The sequence below is a fragment of the Crocuta crocuta genome, unplaced genomic scaffold (genome assembly GCF_008692635.1).
Source record: "Crocuta crocuta isolate KB4526 unplaced genomic scaffold, BGI_CrCroc_1.0 scaffold234, whole genome shotgun sequence".
NCBI classification, from domain to species: domain Eukaryota; kingdom Metazoa; phylum Chordata; class Mammalia; order Carnivora; family Hyaenidae; genus Crocuta; species Crocuta crocuta.
The window spans coordinates 2,386,666-2,386,874 of NW_027529647.1; the positions used below are offsets into that span (position 1 = coordinate 2,386,666).

The 209-nt window shown below is 67.5% G+C and overlaps 1 protein-coding gene across 1 annotated transcript in view; it reads right to left on the bottom strand.

Annotated features, from left to right (window-relative positions):
* The window catches only part of KCTD5 (potassium channel tetramerization domain containing 5), a 31,021-nt gene that overhangs the window by 25,694 nt on the left and 5,118 nt on the right, over positions 1 to 209 (bottom strand). The gene's annotated exons all lie outside the window — the stretch shown is intronic.

Genomic DNA, 209 nt, shown 5'->3' on the forward strand with positions numbered 1-209 from the left:
AGTGATTCTCAGCCAGGATCCCAGCAAGCCCCGCCACAGCTCTCGACTACCGGAAGCGTCCGGTCTTTAATAGCGTCCTCCGAACTCTGTCCCGCCCATGAGTCCGCCCTCGTAAAGCGCCCGCCCTAGTGTCACGCGGCAGGCGGAAGTTCCGGTCCGGAAAAGCGGCCGGCCGAGCCCCCTTCCGGCGGGAGCCGGGCGTCGGGCTC